This window comes from Siphateles boraxobius, unplaced genomic scaffold (assembly GCF_051911475.1).
Source record: "Siphateles boraxobius isolate OS27281-9 unplaced genomic scaffold, OSU_SipBor_1 43, whole genome shotgun sequence".
NCBI lineage: Eukaryota > Metazoa > Chordata > Actinopteri > Cypriniformes > Leuciscidae > Siphateles > Siphateles boraxobius.
In genome coordinates this window covers 3,804,151-3,829,691 of record NW_027509064.1, presented here as the reverse complement: position 1 = coordinate 3,829,691, position 25,541 = coordinate 3,804,151, and positions in this window count along the sequence as shown.

Genomic DNA, 25,541 nt, shown 5'->3' with positions numbered 1-25,541 from the left:
CCACCAGCGGTGGTAGCTACCATCACTTCCGCTAGAGCGTCGTCCACGAGACACGTCTATGTGTGGAAGTGGAACCTCTTCGTCAACTGGTGCTCTTCTCACCGAGAAGACCCCCGGAGATGTTCGATCAGTGTCGTGCTTTCCTTCCTTCAAGAAGGGTTGGAGTGAAGGCTCTCTCCCTCCATCCTGAAACTTTATGTTGCCACTATTGCTGCACACCATGATCCAATCGAAGGTAAGTCGGTGGGGAAGCACGACCTGATCGTCAGGTTCCTGAGAGGAGTCGAGGAGACTGTATCCTCCTCGCCCTCCTCTCGTTTCCTCTTGGGACCTCTCAGTGGTTCTAACTATCCTGCAGAGTGCTCCATTTGAGCCTTTGCAATCAGTGGAGCTTAATTTGCTGTCAATGAAGACAGCGCTCCTGGTTGCATTGGCCTCCATCAATTCTCCATTGACGAAGCGTGCCTGGAGTTCGGGCCGGCCTACTCTCATGTGATCCTGAGACCCCGGCTTGGATATGTGCCCAAGGTTCCTACCACTCCCTATCGGGACCAGGTGGTGAACCTGCAAGCGCTGCCCTTGGAGGAGGCAGACCCAGCCTTGGGACTGCTCTGTCCAGTACGCACTCTCCGCGCCTATGTAGACAGAACGCAGTGTTTCAGGACCTGGGACCAGCTCTTTGTCTGTTATGGTGGGAAGCTGAAGGGAAAGGCTCTCTCCAAGCAAAGGTTGTCCCACTGGATAGTGGACGCCATTGCTTTGGCATACCAGCAGCAAGGTCGACCGTGGCCCCTTGGTGTGACTGCCCACTATATCCGGAGTGTGGCGTCCTCTTGGGCTCTAGCGCATGGCGCCTCGCTAACAGACATCTGCAGAGCTGCAGGCTGGGCGACAACGAATACATTCGCCAGATTCTACAATCTCCGAGTGGAGCCAGTGGCCACTCATGTACTCGCTTCAACCAGCTAGTACTGGACCCGCTCAGGTGTGTTCGCTTGCTCGCCATTCCACTCCATGGACTGGATATGTGCGATATTCTCCTCAGGTGAGCTTCCCCGAAAGCCCTGAGTTCCTCCAGCACTCCTGACGTCGGCGCCATTGTCTATTGCCTGCGTGTTGGCTAGGTGCCTCCCGTGAGCATGGTCCCTTCCCTGAGCGACCCCCACATGTGCATTTCCAGAGTAAGACTCTCTGAGCATGTGTCTTTCCCTTGGGAAGCCACATTGCCACCCCTGGGGTTGAAATATTCCACCTGCGGCTGGACACCCCAGTGTTTTTCCATATGCTTCCCTCCGGGCCATATGTGTATTCTCTATGTGTATTTCTTTGCCATTGGCTCGTTTTGTAATACTCTAAGTTGATAGGCTTTCTAAGCGAAACCCCACTCGTCGTCATCCGGCGTAACGTCTCTGTTCCCTACTCAGGGAACGAGGGTTACATACATAACCGAGATGTTTCAATTGTTGCTGCATTTAGTTATTATTTTGAAATAAATGTAAAAATGCTTGAAATACCTAATCTGATGAGATTTAGACTTGTTTTAATAAATAGAACATTAGTTGCATAATGTTAAAATACAAAATAAAATGTGGTTTCTTTCTTTTTTTGTTGTTGATTTAATGTTTTTTTAACCAGGGAAATGTGACAACATATAATGTAACTGCGAAATTAAATTACAATTTATTTATTATAAATAATAAAATAAAAAAACTGAGGACTTTCAGGAAAAAGATTATCAGAAATGTGATTTGAATAGTATTTCAAACCATATTATAGCTTGAAACAGATTTGTAAACATAATATTTCTTGCTAAATATGAATGGATTCAAATTGTGATATACACAATATTCAGATTAGGACTGATAGTCTGAATAAGGCTTTAGTTTCAGGGATGAACTTTCATTCTTACTTTTTTTCAAAAAATTGTACAAATTGTGTTTTCTCATGAGATCGAGTGAAATGATTGAAATGGGTGACAGAGTGTTTGGAAAGTTTGTGTTGTTCGTCAAAATAATCTTTAAAAATTTGCAATATAGCTTAATGATCGTGAATTAGGGGTAGATGGGATGCACACATGTATGAGGAGACATTGTTTTCCATGTTGTGCTTCATTTCAGACATGTCTTCAGACTAGAAAGTATTTCATTTTTATGGTGAAATACAAATAGTGTAGAGACAACACTCTATTCCCTGTGCTCAATCAAGTTTATCAACACCAGTTAATTTCAGCTGCTGTTTTTAATCCCATCTGGCTGTCTCTATATATGTAGCAGGCTACTGCTGTGATGTCCTCTAATCTGCATGGATGTACCATATGTGTTTTGTACAAAAACAGTCAAATTCTTTTCTCTATACTGGCTGGCTGAAAGAGTCAGAGATCAAAGTCTTGTTGGCCAGTCTTTGATATCTAATATTGTTCACTGTAATGATGTTCAAATATGTCCATTTGCTGGCCCCTTCTGAAACACTGGGATGTGGGTCATTTGCATTAAAAGTGTCTATGATATAGAAAACCAAAGTTTAGTAAAAAAATTGTCTAGTACATATAAATATACTGTTTGTGTTTGCGATGATGGTGCACTCAGAAATGAGTGGAGACTAGATCCAAAGTGCAGAATAAACAAAAATCATTAAAAAAAGTCTGGAAACAAATAAACAATAGGAAAGACAGCCGATACTTACAAAGTACAAATAATATATATATATATATATATATATATATATATATATATATATATATATATATATATATATATAGGGGATAACATGAAACAATGAACATCTGGGAACAATCAAGGAACTAATTATTAAAGAAACTACTAACAGACTACTAGACTAGGACAGGAAACAGAAACCAAAGGAAACCAAACGTAAACATAAAAGTCCACAGCAAAACACAGTCTCCATACGGTGGTCTACTATTAAAAAATAAATAACCAAAAAAACCTACAAACATGGCGGATGTGCATGACCAATATTTAATAAATATTTAACCTGAAAAAAAATATAAAATAATAATATACCCCTCCACAGCGCCCTGGAGTCAAGGATCTCTCGCACTCGGTAAGCCTCCTCGCCTCCGATGTCGATGGGGGGAGCACTCCTCACCGCGACCTCCTCCCGGTCGACCAATTTTCCTGGGTGTGGCAGTGGGTCTGAGGAGGGAGACATGGAAAGTGGGTGAGATGCGATAAGTGGAAGGAAGTGCTAACCTATATGAGACAGGGGTGATCTGTCTCAGGATCCGGAAGGGCCCAATGAAACATGGAGACAGCTTCTTTCAAGGGAGATGGAGACGCAGATCCCGGGTGGACAACCATGCCCACTGGCCCGGCCTGAAGATGGGGCCGCCTCTTCTGCGTCGGTCAGCCTGCCGCCTGAACTGACGCACTGCACGTTGGAGATGGACGTGGGCGGTGTTCAAGGTCTCCTCACTCCTCCGTAACCACGCGTCCACCGCAGGGAGATCCGTCAAGTCAAGTCAAGTCATCCTCATTTATATAGCGCTTTTAACAATGTAGATTGTTTCAAAGCAGCTTTACAGAGATAAACATATAATTTAAGGTAACAGAGATTGGTTTGTTTTTATAGTGGCTCTTGAAAAATGTTTTTTCCAGCTAAAGTTAGTTTTGATTGATTCACTTCCGTCTAAATTATCATTTGTTATTAAATTAGGGGCCGCTAAGACGACACCGTTCTCTCTAAACAGACTTTAAACGTGAACCTGTGATAGACGCTGATGGCGTTCACATGCGCATTAAGAATTGATTCTATAGTTATGTGCGTTTGAATATATGTGCGCAGGTTTGTAATTCCTTACAAACCATGCCTAAACAAACTACTTGTCTATAAATTTTGATGCAGAATTTTTATTTTATCTTATCACTTTGGGTAGGTACGTGAACCGAAAAATCCCACAACGCTTTATCTGTAGAGTGGTATAGGGATCCTCCATAGGGAGAGGCTAGTTGGCACTTCAGCACTGCATTGTCATCAGGTCCAGGCGAAAGTCCTTCATCAGATCTGGAAACGGCCTGGATCCAGCAGGCTGCGGGAAAACCTCGGGATAAACAAAGACACTAAAATTAGCGTAGATGCCATTCTTCTTATGATGTAACGAGTACATCAGGATTTGAGGGAAGTGTTCCCAGTTCCGGCTAACCTAATCTAAGCAGCCTAATATTGAATTATAGAAGTCTATAGAGTGTTATGTGAATGCTAGGTCAAAGAGATGTGTTTTTAGTCTAGCTTTGAACTGACAGACTGTGTCTGCTTCCCGGACAATGTTAGGAAGATTGTTCCAAAGTTTTGGTGCTGAATAGGAAAAGGATCTACCGCCAGCAGTCGATTTATATATTCTAGGTATTATCAACTGGCCGGAGTTTTGAGATCGCAATAGACGTGAAGGACTATAATGCGTTAAGAGCTCGCTCAAGTACTGGGGAGCTAAACCATTTAGTGCTTTGTAAGTAATCAGCAATATTTTAAAATTTATACGATGTTTAATAGGGAGCCAATGCAGTGTTGACAGAACCGGGCTAATATGGTCGTACTTCCTGGTTCTGGTAAGAACTCTAGCGGCTGCGTTTTGAACTAGCTGTAGTTTGTTTATTAAGCGTGCAGGGCAACCACCCAGTAGAGCATTACAATAATCTAGCCTTGATGTCATGAACGCATGAACTAGTTGTTCCGCATTTGTCAATGAGAGCATATGACGTAATTTAGATATATTTTTAAGATGGAAAAATGCGGTTTTACAGACACTAGACACGTGACTTTCAAATGAAAGATTGGTATCAAAGAGCACACCCAAGTTCCTAACTGACGACGAAGACTTAACAGAGCAGCCATCAAGTGTTAGACGGTATTCTAGGTTATTACGTGTGGAAGTTTTTTGTCCAATAATTAGAATCTCTGTTTTTTCAGAATTTAGTAGTAGGAAATTACTTGTCATCCAATTTTTGATATCAACTATGCATTCCGATAATTTTGTGAATTGGTGAGTTTCGTTAGGTTTGGAAGAAATATAGAACTGAGTATCATCAGCATAACAGTGAAAGCTAATTCCATGTTTCCTAATGATATATCCTAAAGGTAGCATGTACAGAGTGAACAGCAGCGGTCCTAGTACTGAGCCTTGTGGTACGCCATACTGAACTTGTGATCGATAAGACATCTCTTCATTTACTGCTCAAACTGATAGCGGTCAGATAAATATGATTTAAACCATGCTAATGCAATTCCACTAATGCCAACATAGTTTTCTAGTCTATTTAAGAGAATGTTGTGGTCAATGGTGTCAAATGCAGCACTAAGATCAAGTAACACTAATAGAGAGATACAACCACGATCGCATGATAAGAGCAAATCATTTGTGACTCTAATGAGAGCTGTCTCAGTGCTATGGTGCGGTCTAAATCCTGACTGGAAATCGTCGCAGATACCATTTCTTTTAAGAAAGGAACACAGTTGTGAGGATACTGCCTTTTCTAGTATCTTTGACAGAAAAGGTAGATTTGAGATCGGCCTGTAATTGACTAATTCTGTAGGATCAAGTTGTGTTTTTTTAACAAGCGGTTTAATCATAGCCAGCTTAAAGGTTTTTGGTACGTATCCTAGAGACAAAGATGAATTAATGATGCTAAGAAGAGGATCTATGACTTCTGGAAGCATCTCTTTCAGTAGTTTAGTCGGTATAGGGTCTAACATACATGTTGTCGATTTAGATGAATTAACGAGTTTGCAAACTTCTTCCTCTCCTATGGCAACAAATGAATCAAATTTTACCTCGGGGAGACTATAATGCACTCCTTGATGTGATGCTGTAGTAGACGGCTGCATTGTTATAATTTTGTCCCTAATTTTATCAATCTTATAAGTGAAGAAGTTCATAAAGTCATTACTGCTGTGTTTCTTGGAAACTTCTGGGCTTGAAGCTTTCTTTTTCGTTAGTGTAGCCACTTTTTCAAATAAATACCTTGGATTATGTTTATTTTCTTTTAATAGGGTTGAAAAATAAGCAGATCTAGCAGCTTTTAAAGCCTCTCTGTAAGCAATCGAGCTCTCCTTCCATGAAATCCGAAATACCTCTAGTTTTGTTTTCTTCCAGTTGCGCTCCATTTTTCTGGCTGCTCTCTTAAGGGCCCGGGTGTGTTCGTTGTACCACGGTGTTGGACTTTTTTCTTTAATCTTCTTTAAGCGCAACGGAGCAACTGTATCTAAAGTGCTGGAAAGGAGAGAGTTAAAAGTTTCTGTTGCAATATCAAGTTCTTCTAAGCTATCTGGGATGCTGAGACGATGAAACTGATTAGGAAGATTATTGATAAAGCAATCTTTAGTGGCAGAAGTGATAGGTCTAACATACTTGTAACACGGAGTTGGCTTTGCAGCCTTGGCTAAATGTAATTTACATGAGACTAGATAATGATCTGAGATGTCGTCGCTCTGCTGCAGAATTTCAACAGCATCAACATTGATTCCATGTGATAATATTAGATCTAGAGTATGATTACGACAATGAGTAGGTCCTGACACGTGTTGTCTAACTCCAATAGAGTTAAGAATGTCTTTAAATGCCAATCCCATTGCATCTTTTCCATTATCTACATGTATATTAAAATCACCAACAATTAGGACTTTATCTGCAGTCAATACTAATTCTGATAGAAAGTCAGCAAATTCTTTGATAAAATCTTTATGGTACCCTGGTGGCCTATAGACAGTTGCCAGCAGAATTCTCAAACTTGATTTATCGTTTACATTATATATTTTTACATTAAGCACCAACGCTTCAAAAGAAATATATTTTAAACTAGATTTTTTAGTGGTTTTGAAAATATTACTATAAATTACAGCAACACCTCCCCCTTTGCCTTTCAGGCGAGGTTCATGTTTATAACAGTAATCATGAGGGGTGGACTCATTTAAAGTAATGTAATCGTCTGGTTTTAGCCAGGTTTCTGTCATACACAGCACATCTAGGTTATAATCTGAAATCATATCATTAACTATGTATCACGATCAAGAACAAGGAAGCAAGGATGCAAGTAACTCTATATATATTTATTTATAAAGTCAGAAAACACAAGAACACTGGTGACGCAGGGACTAGATGATCAGGCGTCTGGTTGTTGAGTGGTGATGATCAGGTGTCCGGTTGTTGAGTGGTGAGGTGATGAGTGCCGAATGGTGAAGTAATCCAAAGAACACGAAGACAGGAACAGGACACGAACTGAAACTCCGACAGGACCAGGACCAACACGCACGAGAGACATCACACAACGATCTGACAAGGAGAGGAGAATGTGTTGAGATTAAGTAGGCGAGTGAATGGGCTGCAGCTGGTGAGTAGAGTACGCTCAGCTGGAGCGCTGATCAGTGAATGGAGTGGCAACGCCCATTCCCACACACCCACACATATAACAACAGAAACACGAGACAAAAAGGAAACAGTGAATTTATAAACCGTGACACTATGAGTGCTTATTAAGTAAGGGATCGAATATTCAGCAACCCAAGCTTTATCGTTTTCTCATCTGTATTATATCTATTTTTATTTGTTGAATATCAATTACATTTTTAACCTTAGATCGGTTTGGACGTTTTTTGGATTTCCAAATTCAGGGAACAGACACAGTCTCTATATGATGATATCTAGGTGAAAGAGCCTCTATGTGATGGGATTTATCTGACCTTGGTGACGCGAGGCCGCTAGCAGACGGTCGGTTTAGCCAGTTTGTCTGCTTCCTGACCTGAGCCCCAGATTGTCATGTTTTGTCTCTAAGACTATGAGCCAAATTAATAGAGAGAAGAGCAGCACCATCCCAGGAGGGATGAATACCATCTCTTTTCAACAGGTCAGGTTTGCCCCAAAAACTTTTCCAATTGTCTATGAATTCTATATTATTTTGGGGACACCACTTAGACCGTGGGTTCACCAGACCAGGGGAACAGAGGAGGTTGAAACCCCAGCACGCACTGGAAGGGCGTGAGACCGGTCGATGGCTTGCGAAGAGAGTTCTGTGCATATTCTGCCCACACAAGGAACCGACTCCAGTCCTGTTGATTTCGGTGGCAGTATGTTCGGAGGAAGCGAGTGAGTTCCTGGTTCAGCCTTTCCACCTGTCTGTTGGCCTGCGAGTGGTAACCAGAAGTAAGACTGACATTAATGTTCAGTTGACAGCAGAGCGCTTTCCATACCCGGGAGGTGAACTGGGATCCTCTGTCTGAGACGATATCCTCGGGTAATCCATACAAGCGGAAAACATGATGGAGAAGAGCTTCAGCGGTTTGAAGAGCTGTGGGCAGACCAGCCAAGGGGATGAACCTGCATGCCTTGGAGAATCAATCAACCACTGAGAGGATGGTAGTAAAACCTTGAGAGGGAGGCAGATCAGTAACAAAATCGACTGCTATGTGGGACCATGGCCGTTGAGGAACAGGAAGTGGCTGAAGAAGTCCGGCTGGCTTTGAGTGGGAAGACTTTGCGATGTTGCATGTGGGGCACTGATGGATGAACTTGATTACACCTGCGTGGAGAGTGGGCCACCAAAAACGGTTAGTGACTAGATGTAACGTGGCTGAAATCCCGGGATGACCAGCGCTAGGTGTGCAGTGTACCCACTGAAGAACAGGAGTGTGAATATCCAATGGTACGAAGACTCGGTCAGGAGGGCATTCAGGAGGAGTCGGAAGATCCCCTTGAGTGGCAGAAATCTCAGACATGATGCTGAACAGGAGCTATGACGAGGGTAGATGGCAGAATGTACTCAGGCTTGGAATGATCGGAGTTACCGTCAAACTGGCGAGACAGGGCGTCAGCTTTACCGTTCTTGGATCCTGGGCGATACGTGATCTTGAAGCTGAACCTCGAGAAGAAGAGAGACCACCTGGCTTGTCGGGCATTCAAACGTTTAGCTGACTTGATGTACTCGAGGTTGCGATGATCACTGAGAACAGTAAAGGACTGACGAGCACCCTTCAGCCAATGCCTCCACTCCTCGAAGGCCGCCTTCATGGCCAGAAGCTCCCTGTCACCCACATCATAGTTGCGTTCAGCCGGAGTGAGCTTACGAGAGTGGAAGGCGCAGGGAAACATTTTAGCAGGATTTCCGTGTCGCTGAGACAGAATGGCACCGATTCCTGAATTAGAAACATCCACCTCCACGATGAACTCACGCTCGGGGTCCGGATGATGAAGGATAGCCGTAGTGAACCTCTCCTTGAGCCGTTCGAACGTGGAAGGGCACTCCAGAGGAAAATTCCCAGAAAACGCTGCAATTCTTTCACGGTGGTGCGTCGAGGCCAGTTAACTACTGCTCTGACTTTACTGTTGTCCATGGTGACTCCCTCAGCATTGATGACATACCCCAGGAACGCGATCCGAGTCTGGTGGAGCACACTTCTGAACCTTGGCATACAGCTGATTGTCAATAAGGCGTTGAAGTACGGCTCGCACATCCCGGACATGTGCTTCGGATTTATCAGAATAAATCAGAATGTCGTCAATGTAAACAATGACTCTCAGGTTCAGCATGTCACGGAAGATCTCATTTACGAAGGCCTGGAAGACCGAGTACTGTTAGAAAGCCCGAACGGCATAACCCGGTATTCGGAGTGCCCGGTGGTCGTAGAGAAAGCCGTCTTACACTCGTCACCCTCTCTAATACGAATCAGGTTGTAAGCGTTCCGCAGGTCCAGTTTGGTGAAATACTTGGCGGTGCAGAGCATCTCCAGAGCAGCGGGGACAAATGGCAGAGGATAGCAGTACTTGACAGTGATCCTGTTGAGACTGCGATAGTCTATACAAGGGCGGAGACCTCCATCCTTCTTCTTAACAAAGAAAAACCCAGCAGAAGCAGGAGAAGTGGAAGGAGTGATGAAGCCCTTTGAGAGTTGTTCTTCAATGTAAGACTTCATAGCGTCGGTCTCAGGCTGGGATAACTGATAGACTCTCCCAGGGGGCGGTTCAGCTCCAGGAAGAAGCTCAATGGCACAATCCCCAGGTCTGTGTGGTGGAAGTTGAGATGCCTCTCCTTCACTGAAAGCCAGAGCGAGATCATGATAAACAGTAGGAACCCCCAGGAGGTCAGGATTTTCAGAGCGGCTGGGAACAGATTCAGGACCAAGGAAAGCGGGTTGACAGTTCTTTAAACAGACAGAGGACCACTGGAATACCCTCCTGTCGGACCATGAAATGTAGGGGTTGTGCTTCTCCAGCCAGGGAAAACCCAGAATCACAGGGTGTAGCGGTGAATTTATAGTGAACAGTTGAATGGTTTCCGAGTGCTGAGTGCCAGTATTAAGGGTTAACTGCTGAGTGATATATTGAATCTTGCCAGATCCCAGGGGTCTTCCGTCTAATGCTGCCACTGCCACCCGGGATTCACATGGAAAGAGAGAGAAATGATGAGCTCTAGCGAAACCAAGATCAATAAAATTTCCTGCTGCCCCTGAATCAATCAATGCATTTATATTAACAATCCCCTTATCAGAAAAGAGAGAAACTTCTAAAGTGAGAGAATTGGAAGAACGAACACAGGAACTGACCACAGCAGAATCTCTTGAAGTGGGTTTTACGGGGCATGTCGCCCTCATGTGGCCAGTTTGAGCACATTATAGACAGAGGTGTTGCGCCGCCTTCTCTCTCGCTCCTCTGTAGTTAACCCTCTGGCGTCGAGACACGCGCCGGCACATTTTTCTCGATTTTTTTCACATAGCAGGAAAATATACTTAAAATACTCTGTCATTTTTGGTCATACAGACTTCAGATATATAAAAAAATAAACTGTTGAATGTGTACTTTTTTATGTGTCCACTTACAATCGAAATAAAACATTGTGCTTTTGTAAAATAAAGAAAATAAACAGGGTGTGCTTTCTGCCTCTCTGTCTCCGTTAACTTTTTTTCTGGAGCACGTCTCTAAACTTAAACAAAACTCAGCGAATACTATTCACCCAAGCATGAGCAATTGATCTTTATAATCATTTAAGTTTGTACTTTTAAAATATCTAATTCAAAACTAAAATAAATATTCTCTGTTTATGTAATCTATAAAAAAAGAGAGAGGTGTCAGCCCTTGTACCCATCTTTTGCTGCCATTTTTCAAAAAATGTAGAGGCTCGTAACATTCTTGAGTCATGTACTTTGCCTGGGACACCAGTAAAAATGTCTAGAAGGCGTCCTTGGTCATTCACAATGCCCTGAAGTAGAAGAGAATAGAAGCCTTTCTTATTCAGATAATCACCTCCTCTGACAACTTATGTAAATGTGAGCAAGCGCGAGCAGGTGACATCCAAAATCTCAAGGACAATATTATGAGCTGCTCCACGGGAAACATTGAACTTGTCAGAAATTTCTCTGAAGGAATTTTGATTGCCCATGTACCACAAAAACACAAGGGCTTTCTGAACTACAGGAGGTTGGGCTAGACCTCCAAGCTGCTGATCATCTGAAAGCCCTGATCTTTTCAGCTGATCAACAAAGCAGTTAAACTGCTCTCTAGTGAGGGGCATGTGACTTTGAAAACTGCGGGATCCATGTTTAGAAGGACTTCCCATTCTAAACCAGTTTTCAGAACTCCGTGGGCTGTCAGTGAGTCGCTGTAGAACTGCATGTCTGGAACATGACACAGGGAGAAAATAAGTGATAGTAAAATATATTTATAAAATATACACAACTTAATGGTACTTTAAGTTCAATATACTTAAAGGTATATAGCAGTGACATTGTAAACCTTTTTCATTTATAACAAAGTAAGCTCTCTGCACAAAATATCATAGTAATATAACATTTATATATAATAATTATATAATGATACAGTTTACATTGACTTCATAAGTTAATTAAAATCATAAAAAGAAAAACACACCTGATGTGCATTCTTTGTTCTTCATTTTCAATAAGAAGAGTTAACACATCTTGCTGTATTTTAGTGTAATTCATTAAAAGAATGTACACCGCCATCTTGCTCAGACGGAACTGACTTGAACGCGCCTCACGTCGAAAAACACGACTTCCCACCTCGTGCGTACGAACTTCCCAGGAGGACTTGAACGCACCATATATCTGCAGTGGAGTCTGCAATTACGACCACATTTCAGGGTGAAAGTCCGGGATATATTGAGAGGGCTGGGATGATTGGTTCCCAACATTTATGGCAAAGATAGGAAATTCTTTTTGGGTTAATCTCTGGACTGTAAAAAAATGGCTTTGATTGTCTGAAATTCATTTGAAAAGATAGTGACATTTCAGACATGTCATTTTTGTGTCTGTATATTTCAGTGTTTACAATGGTAATACCAGCCAAAGTGGACTGATGTTAGTAGTAATTCAGGTTGTAAAAATGTCAACCTTTGTGCAATTTTAATTTTGTCCATATATATCTTTCTAAAATATATATATCTAAAATTACAAACATTAACACATTCAAGTTAAATGTGAGCACATGTACAGTTTATTGAAGATAATCATTAACAAACAATGACTTGAACTAAACTTGAGAATAAACACAAAATAACGTCCTGGTTGCGTATGCAACCCACCGTTCCCTGAAGGAGGGAACGGAGGACGTAGTCGACGGTCGACTGACTGGGGATCTCGCTAGAGAGCCTATCCTCTTCGAGTACCATTGAACGAGCCAATGTAATTGGCGTGCGTGATTCGCATCACACACTCCGCCCCCGCGGCGCGGGTATAAATACGGAAGTGGATGCACGCACTAGTTGCTTTTCGCTGAGGAGCCGAGAGTAACCCGAGGTCAGCAGTGGTCCAGCGGTAGTGGCAAGGGGACTACATCCTCCGTTCCCTCCTTCAGGGAACGGTGGGTTGCATACGCAACCAGGACGTTCCCTTTCAGTCGATAACGTCAGACGTAGTCGACTGAATGGGGATAACCTTTGAAAACACCACTAACGCTGCCACCTTCCAGTGCCTAAACCAAAGCCTCCTGATGCCCTCGCAAATTTAAGGCGGGGAAGGACAGGGCTTAGGCCAGGGAAGTCACTGGTGTTCCTACAGGACCACTGGGAAAGCGTTCCCCGTACATTGGAAGGAAGGGACGCTGCGGAACCCATATCCAACCCAGAGGGAGGTAACGTGGAAAATACACATATGAACTGGGCGGAAACCGGGCAGTCTAACATATGGGATGTCACTGGGGTGCCTCCAGCCTAAGACGGGGGGAGACACACCAGACAGTGACGGCAGAGAGTCTGCCGAGGGAAGACACAGGCTCACCGCAGGGAGCCGTATCGTGGAAGAATACACATATGGGGTTGCCGTAGGGGCCGCAACATATGGACCCAGCCTAACACAGGTTCCACACTGCTTACGAGTGGTAGGCCTAACACCAGACGTTCCGCACATCCGACGTCGGAGGGGTGTGGAGGAACTCAACAGGGTTCAATTTTAAGGGAACTCAACTGGAGTAGAAAGGCGCACGTATCCAGTCCATAGGAGGGGAATGGCGCAGCAAGCCGACACTTGAACCGGGCTCACGGTGAAACTGGCTTCATGAGAAGGGAGCCCACGGGAAGCAGCGGTTCAACTAGGTGTCGTCCAGCCCCCAACTCTAGAATCTGTTTTAGCAAAGCATATCGTCAACGCCCAGGCGGAGCACTTTACACTCATCATAGAGGAGCTCAACACCTAAGTGGACATGTTGCATCTCGGATTTTTACCGAAATGAAGGCAAGCACTAGTGCGACTTTGCATGGAAACAGCCTTCCCTCTCTGCTGAATTCCAACAGATATTTGTAGAGCTGGTCTGAGGTCTATGGCTTGCGTTCTGTACACGTCCAAGCGAACGGACAGAGAAGCCAGGGCTGGATCTGCCTCCTCCAGGGCAGCGCTTGGAGGTTCACCACCTGCTCCTATTACGGGAGAGGTAGGAACCTTGGGCACAATCCGAGCCGGGGTCTCAGCTTGTGAGAGTTAGCTGGCCCAGACTCCAGGCACAATACGTTGACCGAAAGCGAGCAAGTCCCTACCCTCTAGTAGAGACCACGCGAGCAGGAGAACTGATATAACAGAATTTTTAACTCACTGCCTGCAGTGGCTCAGGGGCGGTCTCTGCAGTGCATCGCACCAGGGACAAGGCCCAAGAGGATAAAGAGGGACGCAAGGATTTACAAGACCTTGCTCCTCAGGAACCTGACGATCAGAACGTGCTTCTTCAACATGATGAGCGTTGTTTAAACACCGAGGCAACATCATTTTGAGGGTGAAGGAAAACAGCCTACTCCAACCCATTTTGCAGGAAAGAGAGCACTGAAGTGATCGAAAAGCTTTCAGTATCTCCTCTGGAGAGAAGACGCACTCAACGACTAGGTTCCACTTCTAAAGGCGTAAGCACGCTACCCATTTCTAGGGGGTGCTCGCAGAAGTGATGGTAACTATCACATGCCTGTGATAGCCACCTGAACCTCCACGTTCAGATGTAAGACCGCCCGGAATCTCCTGGGGAAGAACGCGTGTGCCATCGTGCCCCGTCCCTGAAAGAGTTTTCAGGGGAAATCAGGAAGGCTGTCGATGGGAACCAGGTCTAGTTGGGCCAATAAGGGGCAACTATGCAGACCTGTTCCTCTCCTGACTTGGCACGTAGGTGCAAGCGACGGGCGCAAAAAGACAGGAGCATTGCTCAACACAACATGTAAAGATCACTGGGCTTCAGGAGCATTTTCTGCTCAGCACTTGAGTGTGATAAGTTCACTGAGCTTCAGGAGCATTCCTGCTCAACACCTGAGTGTGATAAACTCACTGAGCTTCAGGAGCATTTCTGCTCAACACTTGAGTGCGAAGAACTTCACTGAGCAAAAGGAGCATTTCTGCTCAGCACTGCGTGTGATGAATTCACTGAGCTACAGGAGCATTTCTGCTCAACATCTGAGTGTGATGAACTCACTGAGCTACAGGAGCATTGCTGCTCAACACCTGAGTGCGATGAACTTCACTGAGTTTCAGGAGCCTTTCTGCTCAACATGAAGTGTGATGAATTCACTGACTTGAGCAGGCGCAAGGCGACCATGAGTCGCAGTCGCTTTTAGAAGGCTCACTGGGGTTAAACACATTTCTGCGGGCCCCTGGGGCAGCTGAGAGCCAGTGTTTGTCCAAGGGTAGTCCGCTCGGTTTATACAAACACTGACAGGAAGACGAAACCGGAGGGGCAACTGAGAGGCCCCGGAATGGTCATGACCCAGCTGGACCCAGGGGATGGAGTCTCCACTTGCCCTGGCTATAACTGTCGTGAGGCTCGATGGCGGCACAATTGAGTAGATCGGGAAGAGTGGAACAAAGCGTCCTCAGAAGCTTCTGACTCCAAGAAGGAGGTGACGGGTGAGTTGTGACATGCAAGGGCAGCTTGCGCAACGGTTGCAATGTCTAACAACTCGAGGCACGAATGCCCTAGTAGTCGAGGGTCGCCCCGGCCCCCGTTAAAACACGCCCTTTGTACATGGCCCCTCCGTTGAAGAGGGTTTGGCAGCAGACCGGGATGAACTATAGTCACACAGGGTGAGCTGCTCTGCCACGATCACCTCGGGACTCGATCATGAAGCTAGCGCTGAAGCGGTCACATATGGAGGAAGCCAAAGGCTGCAACTACCATATACCCCAGGAGCCTCTGAAAGTTCTTTCAGTGGGACCCTTTCTCACTTCAAACACTAGCTGAACACATTCTCATTGGAGAGACGTGTTAGACCGAGTCCATCTCCAAAACTGAAAAAGAGATACTCAGCCCGTGGGCGAGATTACTCTCTTCCAGTTGACCTGAAGACCCAACGGGCTCTGGAGCACTCGAGGGGAAGGACACTGTACTGATACTCCACCCTTACACGCAACACACAGGATGGCCTGCGGTGCGGAAGGTAGAGATCTGAAGCACATGTCTTTCAGGTAGGAGCTGCAGACCGATCTTGGGCCAAGATGGTCACGACCCACCACCTAGTAGCACGAAGAACGAGTTTACAACTGGCCTTCGTACCGGCTGGAGGAGCGGCTATATCAAATCCTTCGCCAGCAGGATAAGATAAGCACGCACAAGTCGGGAGCACTGCTCAACACTCAGTGTGATGAATATCACTGAATTTTTAGGAGCACGTCTGCTCAACACCTAATGTGATGATTATCACTGACTTGAGCGGGGTAGCCAAGCCTGAGGTGGGGCAGCAAAGTAGAGAGAGTGGTGTTAGTGTGCTGTGCAGAGAGGGAGAGAGAGAGAGAGTGGTGTTAGTGCACACTTACCTGTCTCCACTAGCGGCAGGGGGCGCGTGAGAAGGCGGATGACCGGGTCCTCGAACGCACCAAGCTGCCTGCTGGCGACCAAGGGGGAGCTGAGGGGTGTAAGGCTATACAGGGTAACACCCGCCAGACTGGCCCTCTTGGGACCCAGGAACATATGAAATTGCTCTCTCTTTGAAGTGTGGGTACCGCTTGCTCGGCTTTTTTTTTTTTTTTTAGGGAGCGAGCGGCGGAACAGACACACACAAAAACAAAAGGCTCCACCCGGCCCACACCCCTGGGGGAGGGAGTGATCGTGCCACTCCAAGAGCATCTCATCCATTCCTGGGCGGCCCGCTCCGGAATGCTTTCGCTGTCGCTTGCCACCTGGCTTGGCAGCGCCTGGAGCGGGCTGGGCGTCTCTACTGCGGCCGGCTCCATGCTGAGGCCTGGGTGGAGGCTGCTGCGGAGGCCCAGCAGGAGCGGCGGCCGGGGAACGCCCACGGCGACGAGCAGGCGGAGGAGCTGCCACCGGCGGCGTGGGAGGCAGCAGCTGGCCACCGGGGCAGGATGTGCCGGATGACCTCCGTCTGCGCTTGAGCGGCAGAGAACTGTTGGATGCAGTACTCCACTGCGTCGCCGACCAGCCCAACTTGGGAAATTGGGGAGACCAGGAACCGAACCTTGTCCGCATCCGCCATACCAACCAGGCTGAGCCAACGAAGGCGCTACTGGACCACCACGTTGGACATCGCCAGACCGATCATGCACGCTACGACACTCGTGCCCCGGAGGGTGAGGTCGGATGCAGTGTAGTGCTCACCTATGAGCGCACGGTCTGGATTACCCTCGTGCATGCCATGGGTGCCCTAGCCTGCAGGAACGCCATGGCATGGAGGAGGAAGCGGCTTGCCCACAGGCTTTGTAAGCTCTGCCCGTTGGAACGGACGAAACTCACAGGCCTTAGGGGGGAGACGAGGATCCCCCCAAAAGGCAGCGGCCGCCGGACACAGGTGCACCTGTGTCGACAGACCGCTCCAATGGAGAGACCCTTCGCAACCCTTCACCGTTCCTCCATCAAGGGTAATGAGGGGGAAAAGCTATTCAGGCAGTTTCTGGCAGAGAAAGATGCTGTTCACCACCTGATAAGCTCTCCATGCATTTCGGGAAAGAAAGGCACTGGGGCGGCGAGCTGAGAACCAGCGCGGCCCGCCCCAAGACACCAAACTCCAGATTCCAACCGAGTCTGAACGGGACACGGTGGAGGTTCCACTCGAGCCCGGCAGCCTCGGCGGCCCGTTTCAGCATAGCTGATAATTCTGGATCCGGCTCGGGCAACATTGAACTCCCGGAGGGAGACAATGCAGCCGAGTCATCATCTCTAGAAGTCAGCTCACCCTCCGATGCTGCAATCGACGTCCTGTCCCCGACGGGGAGCCCCGAGTGAAACCGCTGGCCCAGCCATTACAGATGGACCAGCAGACAACACAGGAGGCTCCAGTGGTTGCAGTGGAAGGGAGGAGTGAGGAGCCCACAGGGAATGGTTACCGGGCGGAACATCCAACACTATCCTCCGGTCACCCATCCCACACAGCACCCGTGCAGGGTGGGGCATGGTAATGGGGACTCGCTCTCCGCGTTTAACGAAGGCGAGTCTCGCCCTCAACACTGCACCAGTCATGTTCCCACAGTGAAAACATGAGCTGTCCACAAAAGCTGTCTCAGCGTGCTGTAAGCCCAAACACGTGACACAACAGTTGTGATCATCAGAGAGAGACAGGGAACGACCGCACCCAGAAACGCACGGGCGGAATGACATCTTGAAAAAGACGCAAACGCACCCGTGTTGCTCTTTCAGAAAATAGGACCGTCACCAGTGCCGGAGCACACAAGGGAATGACCGCGGCAACACTGAACAGAGAACTGAAACAGTGAAGAACTCACTTTTCCGCCCTCTAACCAGCCATCAACACACACAAACATTCAGAAATTTGTTGCTGTTAAAACAGCAGTTGAGAGCTCAAAGCTCGCGATCACCGCTGCACTCGCGCTGTAGAACACCAGCACTGGGAGAGTCTTCCTGAAGAACACAGACACACTCGCTCGTTGTAGACAACAGCACTCTCAGAGACATCAAACGATCAGCTCCGAAGCGAAAGGCAACTAGTGCGTGAATCCATTTCCGTATTTATACCCGCGCCGCGGGGGCGGAGTGTGTGATGCGAATCACGCACGCCAATTACATTGGCTCGTTCAATAGTACTCGAAGAGGATAGGCTCTCTAGCGAGATCCCCATTCAGTCGACCGTCGACTACGTCTGACGTAATCGACTGAAAGGGAACCATACATGTGAACATGAACTAGACTCACCTAGTGGTTACACAAACAAAGCTATAACAATGGAAATATGAGGGCTATATATACACAAAGGTCTAATGACATAAGACACCTTAAATAAATCAACAAAATGAACCAATAAGTTCATGACTCATGAAACAAAGAAGCAATAGGCTTGTTTGAGATTAACAAAATCTGCACAGAACTGATCACCGCAAAATGTTTGACATTGGCTGCGGCTGGATGTAACCAAACGGCAAGAGTTGCCGTGTGTAGGCGGGGAGGAGCTGAAAACGGAAACGTGAAGTCAGACAATTTCTGCTTCCCATAGTGACCACTCACATGGTGTTTGCATACTTTACCACAGCTGAAGTGAAATAAATGCAATATTTGTCAAATACACACTTTTCAGATACGTTTCTGCATAGGATACATCTGTGCATCCTCACTCATTGCTCCTCTGGAAGATTTCTCACACCTCATTTCTCGTGATGCAATTAGAGAACTGAAATGTCGTTGAAGTCCCTGTAAAGGCAGTATTCTAAATTCTAAATTATAAACACATTATACATGTTAGAAATGTATTGCTAAAACATATTACAAAGACTGTGAACTGTGAAGTACTGAATCGTGGAGTTAGACCATTAAACAGTTTTTCACCATTGCTATTTTCCGGATTTTTTGGGCGGGTCTAAAACGGGGATCGATGACGCACTGGAGCCCCTGAGCTCCTGGACACGCCCCTACTTGATGACGCACTAGAGCCACTGAAGCTGGCCACTCCACTAACAATATAAATAGAGCACATTCGCATCAGTTTGCCACTCAATCGCGAGTTACTGTCAGTACTATTATTAGTAACTACAGCGTACAGTTTGCTAGTTAGCTATGTCTTCGTCACGGAAATGCGTACTACCTGGATGCGATCACGTACAAAACAAATCAGTGTCCTTATTTACATTTCCTAAAAACGATCACATCAAGAAGAGGTGGATTAATTTTGTGAAGAGCCACCTTGATGGAGAGCTGAGGATCACTACCAAAACTCGCCTCTGTAGTGATCATTTTACACGGGATAGTTTTATACACTTTCGTCAGAGTCAACTGGGATTCACTGATAATCCGCTGTTACTGGTGAATGAGGCCGAACCGACTATCTCCCACCTCGGCCTTCATCCTCCCGTCGCGCCGACAACTGGTGCAATCATCGACAATGCGTGCCCACCAATGAGTGTAAGTTGCCTTGTGTGCTTATGTTATAATTATTATAATTAACCTAATAAGCTGCTAGGAGCATCCATTCCGGCTGTAGCGGGTGACAGTTCAGTGTGGCAATGGCAGCTTTACCGCAAGTGGGCGTGGTTTCAGCGCATTCAGCAGACACGCCCCCAGCGTTTAAAAGCCGAGACTACTGCTCATTTTTTCAAGATTTTGATTGCTTATTTTATGTACTTGCCGGCTTTTTTATCATTCAAATTTGGCTGGGTGGCTAATAACAAATTTTTCTGTGATATGACAAACTCAGAACACATACTTAATTTTGACTTTACAGGGACTTTAAAGATGGCTTTCTTTGATTGGTTTGGTTGATTGGTACAAGTTAAAGTTTGTTGTATTGCGTCACATGGCTAAACAATTAGAGGTTTATTCAACCATGATTTCCAAATGAAACCAATTATAGAGTTGACCTGAGTTGAATAATATCATTATTATTATTATTAGAAGGCTACATATTTAGAAGCCGCTTTTATCAAAAAAGGGAACAAAGCAATTCGTCAAATGTCAGTCATAATACAGGTTAGACAATAATAATACAGGGCTAAGATTATCATAAATAAACACACGATTTTGACGCATATCCAAGTGTTTGTGTGGAGTGTGGAGGCGCGGGCGCGGACACTTGCATTTTTCTATCAACAGTGGAAACAACTTAAAATAGGGTACTCTATCATTTCTGGTCATACAGAAAATTAATAATACATAATTCGCAACTACTTTTATTTGTGCAAAAACGAATGGACGCAAAAGTACACGGACCCAAGACTAACTTTTTCTACAAATAGCCTACATTATTTGAAATATTTAATAATATAAGATCCGTGTACTTTTGCGTCCACTCCTTTTTCTTTTTTTAACCCGTAATTGAAAAACGAAAAATGAATGGTTGTTAGGCTATTTTTAAAAGGCAAAGTTTAGCACCAAAATTTTAATTTGAACTGTACACACCAAATGCTGCGCAAAAAAAAAATAATATTGACGTATTTTCAGATTTTTGTTTATGACTTTTTCCCCCTTTAATAAATATTTGAAATATTCACAAATTAATAGGGAAACAATTTCGATTTTACTGGTTTTCTAAGGCCAAATTAGAACCTGAAAATTAGATTTGAATTTGTTCATTTAAAAGTGGACATTTCAAGCTTGTATAGGTAGGCTATATTTTGTTTCAGTTCATTTTTGAGACGCGCTCCAGTTCACGGAGATCATGAAAGCGCGCCTGATTGTTTTATTTTATTTTACAAAAGCACAAAGTTTTCTTGTTATTGCGAGTTTACACCAATAAAATTGTGTATTTTTATTTACAGATAAAAAATATTGTGAGTACAGTTTATAAACTGAAGGGACGGATTGCACAACCGTCGCCACGGATTGTTTTGTTTTTTCCCACAGATGGAGGGTTTTTTCCCTCCATAATACGGGGTTTAAATATATATATACCATATTCTTATTCATCATTTATATTGTCCATTTATACTACATAAAAAAAGAATACACTAGCCTACAAAATCGCATCAAGGTAAGATATAAGTGAACATTTGAACCATATGCCCATGTATGTTTTCTTTTCTTTTCATTGCACTATTTACGTAAGTTTATTCACTCTCTAAAAAAATTAAGGCAACTCCATGCATTTCCCAGAAGTCCCAATATGAAAACGAAAAGATGCGCGGTTTGCGTAATCAGTCACAATGGAGTCGGAAGAGGAGCAGCGGGAGCTAGATGTAGAGATGGAGCCGGAATAACAGAGCCAGGGCTAGAATGCGTTTCTATCTTGGAAATTCAAACAGCATTTCACATTAAAGAAAGAGAAGGGAGAACAAATATAACTGTGCAGTGCAAACTCTGCTTGCAAGCAACCATCCTCATTTCAGCGTCCAAAGACTCTACCTCCAACCTGAAGAAGCATCTTAGAGTTTTTTTTTTAATTTTAATTAGCCAGGGGTAGTCGTCTGCTATAGTTTTACTGGTCACCTTGCTATTTTATAGTTGTATCAGGTAGGCTACTAGCTACAGGGCTGTAACGATATGCGATATGAATCCGAAATCGCGACACTCAGATCCACGAACCTGCGTCGCGTGCGAGAAGGCAGAATTGCGACTTACCCCTTCCATCTCCCAGAGTTATCCTTCCCATCCAGATCCAATGCTACCACATCTTTAAATTACTATTAGTATTATTTGAAGTTAAGATTATAAAATACGTAGACATACACCACAAAACTAGTTGCGGAATAATTATGTGAAATTTAGCAATTGCGTTATGGACATGACATTTGCAGTCAAAACTTGAAATATACATTCTCAGAAAACGCATTTAATGCCAATATATTGAAACGTTTGTTTGTATATCCATACTCCCTTAATAAAGGAGTCCAGACATTAGAAAAATATCTGTCTACACATGGGTTTTATATTTAATATGAGGGAAATAAACATGCGTGACACAAAAAATATTTAACATTTTATTATATTTTATTATATTATATTTTATTTTTTAGTACTTCTGTGAATTAGGCTACACTGGGAAAACCAAAATTAATACCCACCGGATGAAGAAGGGTTGGCTCTCCACAGAACATAAAATATTCATTTAATTTTATTTTTCTTGTTCGCATTTATGAGGAAAAAACAATGTTACGGACGTGACCACTCTGAAAGCGGCACTAAAAGACTGCTTTAAAACTTTCACAGAGACATCAAACAGATGCACAAAACCTTTCTTTAAAGTGAATTTCGATTTGTATTAATTGTATCTTAATTTTAATCAATGTTTCATCAACCAATAGCCTGGAATTAATAAATAAGTAGTAAATATAGCAGACAATAGATATCAAGGCACGGAGGCGCTGGTACGTGAACTGGGGCTCGTCTCATAAATGAACCGAAACTTAGCGTGTAAGGTAGGCTAGACTACTTGCCCTTTCAGGAAGACATGGGCCTAACACATTCAGCCAGTTGGAACAGAAAAACACACCAGAATAGGCCTGTTTAGTAAGCAGAATGGATGGCCGCATTCCTACACTTTTAAAATGCAATTCAATGTGGAAGTAATCCAAGTATTCAGAATACGTTACTCAGATTGAGTAACGTAACGGAATACGTTACAAATTATATTTTTGGGCATGTATTCTGTATTCTGTAATGAAATACGTTTTGAAAGTATCCTTCCCAACACTGAACCCTAGTTCCCTGATAGGGAACGAGACGCTGCGTTAAAAACTTTGGGAACGCCCCTGCGTTGTGCGTCATGAAACACGTATGGAACCAGCCCAATGGAGAGATGGAACGTCATAGGCGGGTGACGTCATCGACCAGGAAACTATAAAGCACCCCATAAACACAAGCGCAACAGCTTCTGATAGGCCTGAAGGAAGCGCTAGCGGGAATGCCGGGAGTATGGTGGAAAGACGCAGCGTCTCGTTCCCTATCAGGGAACTAGGGTTACATACGTAACCGAAACCTTGCCTTTCAAGGGAACTCGAGCTGCGTCAAACGCTGTGGGAACGCTAATACCCACGTCGCCATAGGACCAAGTGACCGCCATGTGAGAACTAGCGCACAGAGGACGAGAGCACCTGTGTCCCAGGGGTAGAACTTAAGTCTAGGTCGTAGAACTTAATGAAAGTATGCGGTGAAGACCATCCAGCCGCATCACAAACGTCACTGAGGGAAACTCCTGACAGTAAGGCTTTAGAAGCCGCCATACTCCTGGTAGAGTGGGCTCGTACAGCCAAAGGTGAAGGCTGACCAGCCGACTCATAGGCAAGTGAGATAGCCTCGACCACCCACTTGCTCATTCTCTGTTTAGACGCGGGACACCCCTTCTTGGGTGGCCCAAAGCACACAAATAGTTGTTCTGACTTCCTCCACAGGGCAGTTCTGTGGACATAGGCATCTAACGCCCTAACAGGGCAGAGTAAATTAAGTTTCTCCCGGTCAGACGACAGAAATGGAGGAGGACAAAAGGCCTGCAGAACTGTAGTTCTAACAACATTAGTAGGGACCTTGGGAACGTAACCTGGTCTAGGATACAGAAAAGCCTTAACCATGCCAGGCGAAAATTCCAGGCACTAGGGTGAAACCGACAGAGCCTGCAAATCTCCGATTTTCTTTAGTGAGGAGATAGCAAGAAGAAAGATAGTCTTAAACGTGAGAAACTTCTCAGGAACTTCTTCGATAGGTTCAAGAGGAGCTAGGGAAAGACCTTCTAATACGATGGCCAGATCCCAGGCCGGCACCCTCGTACGAACTGCTGGCCTCAGCCTCAGTGTGCCACGAAGGAAACGAGTTATAAGCGGGTGTCTCCCAAGAGAAACTCCACTGAAAGGGACGTGGTAAGCAGCCAGTGCCGCCACATACACCTTTAGTGTGGAGGGGGATAGCCCTGTGGAGAAGCGTTCCTGCAGGAATTCCAGCACTGCACCCACTGGGCAGTTAACTGGGTCCTGCAGGTGCTCTCCACACCAAGAAGTGAAGAGTTTACACTTCTAGGCATAAAGCTTCCTCGTGGATGGAGCTCTGGAGTGAAGAATGGTCTCAACAACCTCGGTTGAGAGACCAGAGTTCATGAGCTGGGCCCCCTCAGAGGCCAAGCTCACAATACTGGGCGGGGGTGAAATATCATGCTGCCCGCCTGAGAGAGTAGATCCCTCCTGACCGGGAGCTCCAAGGGAGAGCCGTCCAGGAGAGAAATCAGGTCCGCAAACCATACTCGGGCCGGCCAGAACTGTTTCTAAACGACAAAGAGCCCCCAACACAGGCGCTTTGAATAGGAACCAAGTTTCTTTCCACATGACCAGAGCACGAAGGCAGCGCCGCGTGACTTTGACCGTGCGGAGCGGATTTCCCCTCGGGGAGAATCCCTTGGTCCTGAGCCACCACTGTAGCGATCTCATGTGCAACAGGCCGCAAGGTATAACGTCGGACGCTACTGCCATCAGACCCAACAGTCTCTAAAACTGTTCTACAGTAAGTAGCTGGCCTAGCTTTACTTGTTTCACATCTGAGAGAATCGAAACAATGCGGGTCGGAGCGAGTCGCGCCTGCATCGAAACCGAAACACAAACGACACCCAGAAAAGTGGTCTTCTGAGGAGATAATACACTTTTCTTTGCATTCAGCCTCAACCCCAACTTCCTGACAAGAACGAGAACGACATCTCAATGTCGAACCGCCATCTGCTCTGTCTGAACTAAAATCAACCAATCGTTGATGTAATTGAGGACACGAACACCCTGAAGCCTCAGGGGCACTAGTGCTGCGTCCATGCATTTCGTGAAAGTGCGGGGAGATAAAGCTAGGCGAAACGGAAGAACCCTGTGCTGGTACACCTCGCCCCCGAAGGCGACTCTCAGGAACTTCCTGTGTTGTGGAAGGATGGAAATGTTGAAGTACGCGTCCCTTAGATCTATCGTGACAGACCAGTCCTCGGATCTGATTTGTGACACGATCTGCTTGATAGAGAGCATCTTGAATTTTGGCTTCCCTACCAAGCAATTCAATAGGCGCAGGTCTAAAATTGGACGCAACCCCCCATCCGATTTTGGAACGATGAAATATCGGCTGTAATAGCCTGACTCCACACTGGGAGGAGGAACCCGTTCTATAGCCTCCTTTTGAAGGAGTGCTTTCACTAATGTTCCATAACCAGAGCCTGCTCGGGGCCCACCACTGTAGGCAGAACCCCTCTGAATCTTGGTGGACGACA